This window comes from Papio anubis, chromosome 15, assembly GCF_008728515.1.
Source record: "Papio anubis isolate 15944 chromosome 15, Panubis1.0, whole genome shotgun sequence".
NCBI lineage: Eukaryota > Metazoa > Chordata > Mammalia > Primates > Cercopithecidae > Papio > Papio anubis.
Genome location: NC_044990.1, coordinates 23353218 through 23367703, shown reverse-complemented (window position 1 = coordinate 23367703; position 14486 = coordinate 23353218).

Below are 14486 nucleotides of genomic sequence, written 5' to 3'. Positions count from 1 at the left end.
TTTTAAAAAAGATCCCAAATAACAGTCACTTAAACAAAATAGAAAGTTCTATCTTGTGGAACCTTCTGACCCCTCATCTGGGCTGCATGGGAGCTATGAGGTTGTTTACCCAGTTGCCTTCTACTTCGTTGTTTTGCCACCTTTGGATGTTGTTCTCATTTGCATGGTTGGCACTACCATGTCCACATTTAAGCCAGAGAAGGAAAGAATGGGAAGACGCTCATTTTTCAAGTGCATGATCTGGAAGTAGCACACATACCTTCCATTCACAACCCACTGGCCATAACTTTGTCTCCTGGCCATACTTAAGTGCAAGGGAGTCTGGGAAATGTGGTTTCTAACTAGGTACCCCAACTGAAAATTCTACAGCCATGAAAGAAAAGGAACAGGGATATCAATAGACAGCCTCTCTGTCACAGGTGATGGAGGAAATTATGGCAAAATGCCATGTAAATACAGTGAAAATTCTCCTTTGCATCTGCCCCGGGTGGGGGGGGGAAATAAAATGGGAGTGGAAGGCTCTCCGTCAGGTCTTTGCAGAGCAAACAACTGGACAGATTTTTGACAAGCAGACCGATGGAAATGCATTCCTACAATAAAGCCCAGTGATAATATATGAGGTATACTAGTGCCATCAAACAGCACAAGTGTAGCAATTTTATTTTGTTTTGTTTAATTTTACTTCAAGTTCTGGGATACAAGGGCAGAACGTGCAGGTTTGTTACATACGTATATATGTGCCATGGTGGTTTGCTGCACCTATCAACCCATCATCTAGGTTTTAAGCCCTGCATTCATTAGCTGTTTGTCCTAATGCTCTCCCTCCCCTCACCCCTCACCCCCAAACTAGCCCTGGCGTGTGATGTTCCCCTCCCTGTGTCCATGTGTTCTCGTCATTCAACTCCCACTTATAAGTGAGAACATTCAGTGCTTGGTTTTCTGTTCCTGTGTGTGTTTGCTGAGGATGATGGCTTCCAGCTTCATCCATGTCCCTGCAAAGGACACGATCTTATTCCTTTTCATGGCTGCAAGCAATTTTGAAATCTTCATTAGAATGTAGCACCTACCAGGTAGTTTACCTAATCAGTCAGAATTCTGCTTCAGGCTCCCACCATCAACCATTTAGAATTAACTATAAAGCAGGATCACTGTGGAGTCTAAATCTAGAAATACTCGAATGTAATATCTGTAGATATTAAATTTGTGGCAGGCACTTATTCATAATTATGAGATACCTACCCAGTGCATAACGCTGTGCTAGTGGGCAGGGCAGCTCTGCTCTTGAGAATGACAGCGATGTACCCTGAGAGTTCAACAACAAGTTCCCTACTTATGAGTTAAGGTACTCATTTTTTCATTCATTTATCAGATAGAATACTTATTGTAAATCAGACTCATGGTATTGTGAAGGGGCTGGGTATATTGAGGAACAAGGTAGACAAGATTCCTATTCTCAGTGTGAGAAAAAAGGCAGGGAAGGAAGTTGAGTTGAATAGACAGGATACTCTACAGGGCCAAGTATGAGGATGGAACCAAAGAGAGCCATGACAGAGAATGTGGGGAGTAAACAGGAGGTCAGTGAGGGCCTCTCTGCGTCGATGACATTTAAGCTGAAACCAAAAGGGTAAGAAGCAGTCAGCCACACAAGGACCCAGGAGAAGAGAGGTAGAAGAGAGCTTCCTGTGTTAGCTAGGCAGTGCTATGACCCACATGGCTGGAGATTACTGAGAGAAGGGGAGAAGGCTGGTCCCAGACAGTTTCTAGAAGGAGGTGGAGCTTGGGCTGGTCCTTGAAGTACAGGTGAGGTTTGAGATTGAGGCAAGGCTGGAAGGAAACATTTTCCAAGCAGAGTGATCTGTGAGGGGCCTGAGCAGTGTATGTGGAAGCCCAGGGTGGTGGGCAGGAAGGGTTCATGTTAGGGAGTAGTAAGAGAGAAGGCTGGTAGCAAAGACATGTAATTAACCTAAATGCCCATCAATGGATAAAGAAAACGAGGTCTATATACACCATGGAATACTATGCAGCCATAAAAAAGAATGAGATTATGTCCTTTGCAGGGACATGGATGGAGCTCCAGGAGGCCATTCATTATCCTTAGAAGCTAACACAGGAACAGAAAACCAAATACCACATGTTCTCACAAGTGGGAGCTAAATGATGAGAACACATAGATATGTAGAGGGGAACAACACACACTGGGGTCTTTCAGAGGATGGAGGGTGGGAGGAGGGAGAGGATCAGGAAAAATAACCAATGGATACTAAGCTTAATACCTGGGTGATGAAATAATCTGTACAGAAAGCCTCCATGACAAAAGTTTACCTATGTAACAAGCCTGCACTTGTACCCCTGAACTTAAAAATAAAAGTAAAAAAAAAAAAATAGTCAAGGCAATTTTGAAGAAAAATAATAAAAACATTTCTTATTGTAAAAAAAGAGAGAGAGGTCTGGTGTGGTGGCTCATGCCTGTAATCCCAGCACTTTGGGAGGCCAAGGAGGGAGGATCACCTGAGGTCAGGAGTTCCAGACCAGCCTGGCCAACATGGCGAAACCCTGTCTGTACTAAAAATACAAAAAATTAGCCAGGCGTTGGGGCGGGCGCCTGTAGTCCCAGCTACTTGGGAGGCTGAGGCAGGAGAATCGCTTGAACCCAGGAGGTGGAGGTTGTAGTGAGCCGAGATGGTGCCACTGCACTCCAGCCTGGGAGACAGAGTGAGACTCCATCTCAAAAATAAAAAATAAAAATAAATAAATAAATAAGAGAGAAAGAGAGAGATAAGGCTGGAAAGAGAACCCTGGGGGAAATTCTGGAAGGTTTGAAAGGCCAAGGAGCTTGAATTCTCAAAGATAATGTGCAGCCATTTGAGCAGGAGAGAAATATGATCAAAGAGTGGTTTTAAAGAGATTTTCTACATGCCAGATCAGAGCTTCTCAACCTCGGCACTATTGATGTTTTGAGCTGCATAATCCCTTGTGTGAAGGGCTGACCTGTGCGTTGTAGGATGTTTAATAGCATCCTTGATCTCTAGGTGCCAGCAACACTCACCCAGTCATGACAAGAAAAATGTCTCCAGACATTGCCAAGTGTTTCCTCGGAGGCAAAAATTGCTCCTGGTTGAGAACCAATGCTTCTTATTTTTTAAAAAGTGGTTTAGTTTATTTTTACCACCAAGAAATTAAAATATATCCTTTTATTGCTTCTCTTCTCCCCTACAGGATATATGAAAGCTATGCAAGAGAATATGGAGGAAAAAAAAAAAAAAAAACCCCAGAGAAAATGCTTTTAGATTTTGTTTCTCTTCCTGTGTCTTTTAAATTGTGTACCGGGTTGAACAGTGTCCCTCCCAAAGTCTTGTCCACTTAGATTTGGAAACAGGGTCTTTGCAGATGTAATTAAGATGAGATCATACTGGGTTACAGTGGGCCCTATATCCAGTGACTGGTATTTTTGAAAGAGGTGAGGACACTCAGAGACAGACACAGAGGAAAGAAGCTCAAGTGAAGGCACAGGCAGAGATTGCAGTGACAAATCTACAAGCCACGGAATGCCAAGGATAGCCAGGAGCTACCGGAAGCTAGGCGGGAAGGAAGGCTCCTCCCCTAGAGTCTCCCAGGGAGCATGGCGTATGGCACCAGCCTCCATAACTGTGAGAGAATACACTCTTGTTTTAAGCCACCCAGTTAATGGTAATTTTTAGTAATTGCAGCCCTAGGAAACTGATACGAATGGTAATTTTATAATTGCTTTTCGTTTTTTATTAACATGTGGGCTTTCTGCTCAGACTCCCTGCTTTTCAGAACGGGTGTCTACTTCCAACCAAAGGTTAGCCTTTGCCCCATGCTTCTCTACCACTGGAGGGACTTCAAACACCACCACCTAAATAAAGCTCAGCTCCCACTGCACCAAAAAACCACAGCTGAGAGTTTTGTGCAACAAACGTGTTTCTGAATGGAAGCCTGACCATGGCAGTAATTCCAGGACAAGACAGTTGGACAGCCCGCTGGGGTGGGGGTGAGGAGGAATGGCTCCCCAGACTCCTAAACAGAGGGTGGTGACCCAATCAGGGAACACATCTCAACCTAACATTGAAAGGGCAAAGGTGAGGCTTTTGGTTAGATCCCAGAGAAAAATACTGGCAGTCCAGTCGACGGATAATGGGTGTAGGAACAAAAGGGAGGAGGAATGGGGGGCAGGGGAGGAAAATGGGTTGGGAGGGAGAGAGGAAGGAGGATGGGAGGAGAAGCTGGACAGCTGAATCCTTTCAAGGCAAGAGCAAAACTGTCTTAATTTACCATAGGCAAAAACAAAAAAGTAAGATTACGCAACATCTTTAATGACAGTGTTTCTGTCACTCACCCTGATAACAGTAATTATGTCTATTATGCAGATATGATGGTGGGGGGTGCTATCCCGGAGCCACACACTCCGAGGGAATTGATGGGGGAGGTTTAGCGTCCCCACATAGAGCCTGGGAGGTCTGGACGTTCTCATTTATAATCCTACAAACACAGTTTCGTATAAAATAAACTCCTCAAATGAGCCAGAAGGGGTAGACATTTTCTCCTCTCGAAGCCGCATCCTCTCTCCATCCTGTGTGTGTTTTTCTGACGTTGGAGGGGGCTCGGTGTTTGCCCGGCTTGATCTTTAGCCAAAACAAATGATTCGCACACATGTGTTTGGAGGGGAAAGAAGTGAATGTATCCCTTGTCAAGAGAGAAACTCAGGAATTCATCTAAATCTTAGATGAGGGATGAGGGTGTGGGGTGGGAGTGCCCAATTCCCAGGGCAGCCAGAGAGCAAACAGTGCCTGCTGTTGGCGTCAGAAACTTTTGCTTCATTCAAAAACATTTAATCATCACGTACTATGTGCCAGACACTGCTACAGGGGCTGTGGGTATAAAAATAATTATTTAAAAGGGTATATGGTTTATTAGGAAGATGAGTGATTATTTAAATCATCGTTCATTTATTCATCTAACCTTAAGATAGTTGAGTCTCTCCCATGTGCCAGAGGCTGTTCCAAATACGGAGAGTCCACGGGTAAACAAAGCAGATGAAGGCCACGCCCTCTCTGGATGTAATAGAGGAGGTATGGGTCGAGTGGATGGAGGATGCTTCATTGTGCCTGGAGGAGACAGCGAAGCTGTCTTAGCACATCGTTGAAAGCTTGGAAGGCACTGAGGAGCTGCTGCTGCCTGTTCTTTTAGCTGTGACTTTAGAGTTTTTGCAAACCTTTTATATGACAGTTCTCACCATTGTACTTCCTGATAATCCTAAAGTGATCTGGCACTGGAAACATAGCATCTCATCTGTGTTGAGGAGGAAATTTTACTATGATGCTTTTTGTTATCCATCTTCTCAGCCTACGTGCTTCTGCTATACAGACTGTAAGTCTAGCCACTCTCAAGGTGTCCGCTCTTGGACTGAGCACAGTGACTCACACCTGTAATCCCAGCACTTTAGAAGGCAAAGGTGGGAGGATCACTTGAGGCCAGGGGTTTGAGATCAGCCTGGGCAACATAGTGAGATCCCCTGCCCCTACAAAATATTTTTAAAAATCAGCTGGGCGTGATGGCACACGTGTAGTCCCAGCTATTTGGGAGGCTGAGGTGTGAGGATCACTTGAGCCCAGGAGTTTGCTATGATCCCACCACTGCAGTCCAGCCTGGGTAATAGAGCTGTCTCAAAAATAAATAAATAAACACCCAAAAAACCACACCCCGAGCCAAAACAAAAACCAATGTCCACTTCCCACTGCTTACTCATGATCCCTGAGCTCCACACCCTCTGTCTACCTGCAGGCAGGATGACTCCCAGCCACCTTGCCCAGCCAGGAGCTATGCGACATTCCAAAATTCTCTCCACTGCTTGCAACAGACTCCCTGTTACTGTGACCAGGGCAGAAGCCGGTGCTTGCCTAGCTTGACCTTTGTATTTGCACAGGACTTGAGGAGCCAGGGGAGGACCTGGGTGGCTTCTCAGAGCCACTGGGCCATAGTCTCACATGGAGTTTGTGGCCAGGCCGCAGGAGGTGGGAAGGGCCATGGCCTATGGTGGAGGCAGAAAGATGGGGAGACTCCTTTCCCTGGCTATTCCCCAGGGCTTTCTCCTCGAGTTCTCCAACCCTCTCTACCACGAAGCTCAGATGAGTTTCTGATTCTTAGGCTCTGAGGATCCATTAGAGGATTCAAAACAGAAACAACTGGACAGCAGCTGGCCTAGGGATCAGCAAGAGAGAGGCAGAGCGAGGGAGGGTGCCCACGCTACAAAGTCCTTCCTGTCTCCAGCGGTCACTGGCTCCTGGCAGGAGGGACAGGCCACTCTGCTTCAGGGCTCCCGTTTCTGACTGTGGTGTCACTGTTTTCTGTCATGGCCTGCAGGCTTCAAGGTAGAAGGCTGGGGGCTGGCCCGTGTGTGCGCTGGGGTGTGAGAGATGCAGCGTCTGTCCTCACGTCTCCGGCTAAATGAAACATGCTCACCTAATACTCAGTGGTCGGCTCCTTCTGCTCCAGGGTTACACCCTAAACCCCATGGGGAGGGACTTCTGAGCCGGCTCTCTGCCTACCCTGTCCCTCAGCGGGATCCTGCCTCCTGTCCGGATCCCTGTCACCCCTGCAACGAAGACATCCGAGGGCCATCACTAATGCACCAGGTGTCCTCCTTCTGCCTGGGCATGCATTTTTAATTAACATTTATATCAAGACTCGGGTGACACAGCCCTGCCCCCTTCTCTGTCCTCATGGAACTGAAGTCAGCCACAAGCTGTTATTTTACCCAGAGGAGCTCTTGCCAGCCACCTCTCTATGCAGCAGCACTTGCTACTTATTTTAAACCTATTCTGAATATTTTAAAGATTTTTTAAATGGTCATGGAGTTAACTTTAGACTAGTGTCTTCATCAAATTGCTGGAAGAATTCTTGTAGATTAATAATTCCAGGCTGCTAGGTGTGAGGGCTCAAGGCCATAATCCTAGCACTTTGGGAGGCCAAGGTGGGAGGATTGCTAGAGGCCAGGAGTTTGAGACCAGTGTGTGCAACATAGTGAGACTCTGTCTCTACAAAAAATACAAACACTAGCCAGGTGTGGTGGTATCAGCCAGTAGTCCCAGTTACTCAGGAGGCTGAGGCAGGAGGATCACTTGAGCCCAGGAGTTTGAGGCTACAGTGAGCTTCAATCACACCACTGCACTCCAGCATAGGCAACAGAGTGAGACCCTGTCTCTACGGGGAAAAAAATTCCAGACCCCCAATTTTATAGTTGAACAAATGAGACCCAGAGATGTTAAGTCATTTTCTTGAGGTCACACAGCATGTCTGTAGCAGGACCAGAGTGAAAACCCAGGTCCTCTGAGTCCCAGGCATTTGCCCCTTCAGCATGCTATGATGCCTCTCAAGTGATAAATTTAAATCCTGTAATTCTAAATCAAAGCATGAAACAAATCTCTAAAATGACCAGGTCTCCAAGAGAAATAGTGAAGTATAGTCATTCATGTGAGGGTGAACAATAGTTATCATTACTGTCATTAGGTTCCTTTGTTATTTTAGACCTGTAGAGAGATAAAGAGATTAAGCTCTTAAAGCAGAATTCACATAGTGGAAATGCAGAGAGGCCCCAGGGTGTACTGGAAATGGGCAAGGGCCCTGGAGACCAAGACATCGATTTGAATCCCAGTTTGGGCATTTATTAACTGTAATTTTTTTTTTTTTTTTTTGAGACAGGGTCTCACTCCGGTTGCCCAAACTATTGTGCAGTGGTGCAATCTCGACTCACTGCAGCCTTGACCTCCTGGGCTCAGGTAACCCTCTCACCTCAGCCTCCTGAGTAGCTGGGATTACAGGAGTGTGCCACCATGCCTGGCTAATTTTTTGTGTTTTTTAGTAGGGATGGGGTTTCGCCATGCTGGCCAGGCTGGTCTTGAACTCCTGGGCTCAAGTGATCCACCTGCCTCAGCTTCCCAAAGTGCTGGGATTACATGGGTGAGCCACTGCGCCCTGCTGGAGCTGGCTTTAGGTGTAGCAATGTGACCTGCTGTACTCCCTGCCCTTGGTGGCTAGCTCAGCAACGGCATGTTAGATCCCGGTGAGATGCCATCCAGGATTTTTGTGAACTGCCAGGGAGAGGATCTCTCTCTAGAGAGGATGCCTGACCACAAACTCCATGTGAGACTATGGGTGCGTCTCAACTCCATGTGAGACTATGGGTGCGTGAGGAGGAGAGAACGCACGCCTGAGGAGGCAGCTCTGTGTCTTGCCACGGTGACAGGGAGGACCACAGTGACAATGGGTGGCCTTCGGGAACACAGAGCAGAGACGGGGAGAGAAGGGGCCCGATGACGTCATGCAGGCCCGTGAACCCAGACATGCCCATGCTTTTTGCTTGTTTGAGCCTGTAAGCCCCCTTCTTTTTGAAAAAAAATACCGTAATAGTTTTAATGAAGTTTCTGTCGCTCATAATGGAAAGAGTCCCTGATGAAGATAAACCCGGAAGTTGAATATAAAGAGCTTGGAGGAACCAACAGCCATTAGAGAGGTTTTAAAACCTGAGAGTTTCCACAGAACCATATTGATCTGGAAGCATTTTTCTTCTGGGAGGACATTTGTAGTTTTTTATTTTTATTTTTTGGCTGCCTGACAACTGAACATCTCTCCTATAGGAGTCCTAATGGGACCAGACTTGCGGAAAAAGCCTGCTACGTACCCGCTTCCTGAGCAGGCAAAGCTTGGGTACTTAATCTAGGTATGGCCAGTCAGAGTCTCTGGCCTGGGCTTAGACTCTGGCACAACAGAAGTAAGGAAGCAAGAATGGTGGGAAATTTGTTCTGGTAGCAGTGACAACGGACTCCAGGGGCCATGGTGGTCATGATGACACATATAGCATCCAGTTCCTGCTGCTAGCTCTGGTGTCTAGTGTCCAGGGTCCTGCAGCGGCCACTGGGGTGACATTGCCAAGTGGTTCCTATGGTATAATTTTGGGGCATGAGTCCAACTGCCTAACTTCCCTTCTTCCTGCCTGTTTTCCTGAAGTTGCTTCTGTAGGCTTCCTCTTAATTCCATGGATCATGCAATACTCTTTCAAGAAAGTATTTTCTGCTTAGCTAGTCACTTCCTGTTGCTAGAACCATGAAGAGGCCTGGTGAAAGATGTTCAGTATACTACCTGCATCAGCTGCTACTGCTATGTGACAATATCACTCAGTGGCTTAAAACAACAGATATTTATTATTGCTCAATAATATGGTGGCTCAAAAAGGACATAATTTTTCCTCTTCCTCAGAAAACAGTATGAAGTAAATGTTCCAGATTGGTAGGTGGGTCTGCTCCATAGAGTCATTCAAGGATTTAGGCTTCTTCCATTTCACTTTTCCACCATCTCTGAGGGTGTCACCCCCATCTGCATAGCTGAAGTTCAGGAGCCTTCATGTCAATGTCCAGCCACAGGGAAGGGCACACAAAGGAGACACACCCATGGTCTTGAAGTGGAGGCCAGAGGTAGGTAGCACATGTCGCTTCTCTTCACATTCCACTGCTAATTGCAAGGGGACTCAGTAATGAGGAGGGGAAGATGGATATTTGTGGACCATTGACTGTTTTTTTTTTTTTTTGAGACAGAGTCTTGCTCTGTCACACAGGCTAGAGTGCAGTGGCGCGATCTCGGTTCACTACAGGCATGCACCACCACACCTGGCTAATTTTTGTATTTTTAGTAGAGATAGCATTTCACCATGTTAACCAGGCTGGTCTTGAACTCCTGACCTCAGGCAATCTGCTGGCCTCGGCCTCCCAAAATGCTGGGATTACAGGCGTGAGCCACTGCACCTGGCTGACATTTTCTTCTAATAATATAATATCATAATTTAGAAGGAATGAATCAAATGACAGAAATTTGAAGCATGTGGTAGGTGAGTGAAAGCTTATTTTGTGAAAGCTTATTTTTTTGATGATGAAGGAAATTCAGTCTCCCAGTGTTTAGTACATAATGTGATATAAGTCAAACCAGAGGTAGGGAGACCTGGGTTTTTGTGTATTTAATCTTTCCATTTCTCTTTGCCTCAATTTCCTAATCTGTAAAATGAGGATAGTGATAACTGCCTGATAAGATTGTTGCAAGAATTCAATGAGATAAATTATGTGTCCAGAACAGTTCCTAGTATATATTAGATGCTCAGTAATGATTAAAGTTACTTATAGGGTAGTGTGCTAGAGTATGAACAGAAAAGGTTTTTTGGCTGGGTGCCATGGCTCACACTTGTAATCCCAGCACTTTGGGAGGCTAAGGTGGGCAGATTGCTTGAGCTCAGGGGTTCAAGACCAGTGTGGGCAACATGGCCAAATCCCATTTCTACAAAGAAATGAAAAATTTAAAAAATAAGCTGGATGTGGCGGTGCATGCCTGTAGTCCCAGCTGCTTGGGAGGCTGAGGTGAGAGGACCGCTTAAGCCTGGGAGGCAGAGGTCGCAGTGAGCAGAGATTGTGCCACTGCACTTCAGCCTGGGTGACAGAGCCAGGTCTCAGAAAAAAACAAAACAAAAACAAAACAAAAAAAACGCCATTTTTTTTTTTCTTCTGCTACTTAGTAGCTCTGGGAATTTGAGAAAGCTTTAAAACGTCTCCAGGTGTCAGGAACTTCATCTATAAAAGGGATAATAACTTCTGTCTGCCATTTGTGGTTTCTTTAAGAACCTGTGGGTCTATGGAATTTTTCCATATCTTATTCCATATTTTGAAGACCTAATTTCATCCCATAGCTCACTTGTAGGAAATTCTGGTTCTGCCACTGGCTAGCTATAAAAACCCTGGGGAATTTACTTAACCTTTCTAAATCTACTTTTCCATTTTGATGAATTGTGACTAATTTCTCCTTTGCAGGATTGTTATAGATATTAACTGGGATCATGTATGTGAAAAAGAACTCAGCAAAGTGTTTGCCTCTTAGAAAGAGACTCAAGACATGTTAGACATTCTTATTCTTCTTATTATTAAATGTGAAAATAAAGTGGATTTTCTGTTTTGTGTTTTCCCTAAAGGCAAATTTTCCAGAAACACTGACATGGAAACAGGATCTTTCTTTTCCTCCTACTGTTTATTCCTCAACTAGAGTTATAATCCTCTATTTGTGACATCATGATTAGTTGCCACTGGAGAAGATGATCATGTCACAAAAGGATTAGGACCTGAGGTGAGATGACAGGAGCAACGAGCACTTCAAAGTTGCTGCAGCTGCTGTTGCTTTGCATGGCTGATGGCATTTTCTCATCCTGTTGCTAAAAGCAGTGGCAGCTGCTTAAAGAAAGATGGTCGGCGGGGCGTGGTGGCTCACGCCTGTAATCCCAGCACTTTGGGAGGCCGAGGCGGGTGGATCACGAAGTCCAGAGATCGAGACCATCCTGGCCAACACGGTGAAACCCCGTCTCTACTAAAAATACAAAAAAAAAAAAAAAAAACAATTAGCTGGGCTTGTTGGCAGGTGCCTGTAATCCCAGCTACTTGGGAGGCTGAGGCAGGAGAATTGCTTGAACCCAGGAGGCGGGGGTTGCAGTGAGCCGAGATTGCTCCATTGCACCCCAGCCTGGGCAAAAAGAGTGAAACTCTGTCTCGACAAAAAGAAAAAGAAAAAAAAAGAAAAAAGAAAGAAAGATGGTCATACAAAGGTCTTGCAAAGAGTATAAGATCTGAGTCTGAAGAACTTTCCAGTCTCAGACCTTTACAAATATTATGCCATAATGAATGTTGATTAGAAACATTAGTATATAAGTTATGGAAATAACCATGCAATGGTGGGATCAGCAATTCATGTATTCCTTCATCTGCGCTCACTCGGAGAGCAGTCCCTCTGCAACATTAATCACATCATATGTGAATTGCAGAATCACTTAGGTTGCGGCACGCTAGGCTTACAGATGAACTCAGTTTAAGAGGAAACCTTGGGAATGGTATAAGGATCAAAGGTCTGGGAGTCTGGATATTCAATTCCAATTCTAGCTCTGCCATTAACTACCTGTGTCCTTGCACAATTTTTGGAAATTCTCTGTGTACTTATTTCTCACTTGTGTAACAAGGGGGCTGGCCTAAATGCATCCATCTCTAGATGCCCCTTAGGTCCTTTCTGGTCATGATTTCTGTGCAGCTATGGCTGCCTATTCATATCTCAGCTGAACTGGTTTGTTTAGGTCAAGTGCTCTGCTTATTAGTCTTGGAAATCTTGATTCTAACAATGAAACGAAAATAGTCCTGTGAGAACACCCTGTGCACCTGTGCAAAGGAACAACAGGGATTAGGGAGCAGTAAACAAAGTGTTTCCCTACAGGCGGCACATCTGAGCTCAGAGATCATACATGAAGGCTTAGCTACTGGAACAGAGGAGAAATAACTTCAACACACAAAGACTGAGTGACTTAATTGCTAGGGCGTCTGATGATAAAGAACCCAAACCAAAGCTTCTCTCCAGCCCCTCCCCTCAGGTAGCTTGATTATCTAACACACACACACACACACACATGCACACTCTCTCTCTCTCTCACACACACACACATACGCACACTCACTCACTCACAATAATGAACAGACATGATACTTCCACAAACAGCGACTTAGCATGGAAGACACTCACCAGGTCATTCAAGGGGCACCAAGGTGGAAAATGTTCCCATCCTCAAGAAACTCAGGTAAGGCAAATACCAAAACAATGATTTTAAAAAGGTAGAGATGAGAGCAAAAAATAGTAATTATTGAAGGTATTATTGTGTAATACCTTACTAAACACTTTTTTTTTTTTGAGATGGTGCCTCCCTCTGTTGCCAGGCTGGAGTGCAATGGTGCGATCTCAGCTCACTGCAACCTCCACCTCCCAGGTTCAAGTGATTCTCCTGCCTGAGCCCTCCAAGTAGCTGGGACTACAAGTGCCTGCCACCATGCCCAGCTAATCTTTGTATTTTTAGTAGAGACGGGATTTCACCGTGTTGGCCTGGAGGGTCTCAATCTCTTAACCTCATGATCCGCCCACCTCAGCCTACCAAAGTGCTGGGATTACAGGTGTGAGCCACTGCACCTGGCCTAAACACTTTCATATTCAGTCTACATACTCTCTCCTGGGTGGCTGTTAGGACATTCTTTATGGTTTTAATCTCCCCTCTCTGGCCATTCCTTCTCAATCTCCTTTGAGGGATCCTTGCCTTAGCTTAGCCCTGAAATATAGTCTGCAACTTACCCAAGACTGCGTTCCTGGTGGGCCTCATGCACACCCATGGCCTCAACTGTCACTCATCCAATGATGATGATTCTTCCTAGAAGGAAGCTCCACGAGGTCAGACATCTTGCCTGTTGTGCTCATCCATTTATCTTCAGCCCTTAGCAGAATGTCTTGTCTATACTCAGCTTTTAAAAGTATTGTTGATGACCAAATCTGTATTTCTATTTTTACTTTGTGTAGAGACAGGGTCTCACTATGTTGCCAGGCTGATCTTGAACAACTGGCCTCAAGCAGTCCTCTTGCCTCAGCTTCCCAAAGTGCTGGGATGACAGGGCATGAGCCACTGCACCTAGCTAGTTAAAAAATTTTTTGTAGAGATGGAGTCTTGCCATGTGGCCCAGACTGGTCTTGAACTATTGACTTCCAGGTGCGAACCACCATACCCAGCCCAGTATGTGTATATTTTTATAAGCAGCTTAAAGTGGCCGGGTGTGATGGCTCATGCCTGTAATCCCAGCATTTTGGGAGGCCGAGGTGGGTGGATCACCCGAGGTCAGAAGTTTGAGACCAGTCCGGCCAACGTTGTGAAACCCTGTCTCTACTAAAAATACAAAAATCACCCGGGTGTTGTGGTGCGCGCCTGTAATCCCAGCTACTTGGGAGGCTGAGGCAGGAGAATTGCTTAAACCCAGGAGGCAGAGGTTGCAGTGAGCCGAGATTGTGCCACATGACACTCCAGCCTGGGCAGTAGAGTGAGACTCCATCTCATAAACAAACAAACAAACAAACAGTTTAAAGTACCACCTTATAGGGTGGTAAATAATATATACACACTATATTATTTTTAAATATTTTGATTACAAAGGAAAGAAAACTCAAACTAAACAGGCTTACATAGAAAAGGAGAACATATTGGCTCATGCAGTTGGGCAGTGCTAGGATGATTTTGACTTCAGGCACAGCCAGATATACAGCACAGACATGGTTATTAAATATCTTTTTTGTTTGTTTGTTTTTGAGACAGAGTCTTACTCTGTTACCCCGACTGGAGTACAGTGGCGTGATCGTGGCTCACTGCAGCCTCCACCTCCCAGGCTCAGGCGATCCACCTGCCTCAGCCCTCAAGTAGCTAGGGTTACAGGTGTGCAACCCCACGCTCAACTAATTTTTTGTGTTTTTTAGTAGAGACGGGGTTTCACCATGTTGGCCAGGCTGGTCTTGAACTCCTGGTCTCAAGTGATTCATCTGCCTCGGCCTCCCTAGGTGCTGGGATTACAGGCGTGAGCCGCCGTACCCGGCCC